Below are 370 nucleotides of genomic sequence, written 5' to 3'. Positions count from 1 at the left end.
GTGCCGGCCCCCCGCCGTGAGATCTGCCCCACCCCGCTGCTTCCACAGGAAAGCTGGCGGCCGAAACGCGCACAGCAGTGGGGCTGACAGGGAGTCTGAATAGAAGCACCACGGTCAAGTTCACCCTGCCCCGTTCCACAGAGCTCAGGGCTGCACGGAACAGATGCGCAGGAGCCAAAGTCCAGGCCAGCGGCCAGGTAAACACCAGGGCGAGCACCTTCACAGCCCTTCAGCTGCCTACAGTACAAAGCTATTTTAGCCGCACGGCATCACACGTCAGTGTCTGCCCTTTCACAGCACCGTTCAGCGCGGCTGAGATCCAGGAGGAGCAGTTACAGGAACGCACACGAGATGAGGCAGGCCCAGGAAA

The sequence above is a fragment of the Apaloderma vittatum genome, unplaced genomic scaffold (genome assembly GCF_000703405.1).
Source record: "Apaloderma vittatum isolate BGI_N311 unplaced genomic scaffold, ASM70340v1 scaffold40499, whole genome shotgun sequence".
Taxonomy (NCBI): Eukaryota; Metazoa; Chordata; class Aves; order Trogoniformes; family Trogonidae; genus Apaloderma; species Apaloderma vittatum.
Note: the sequence above shows the minus strand (reverse complement) of the source record.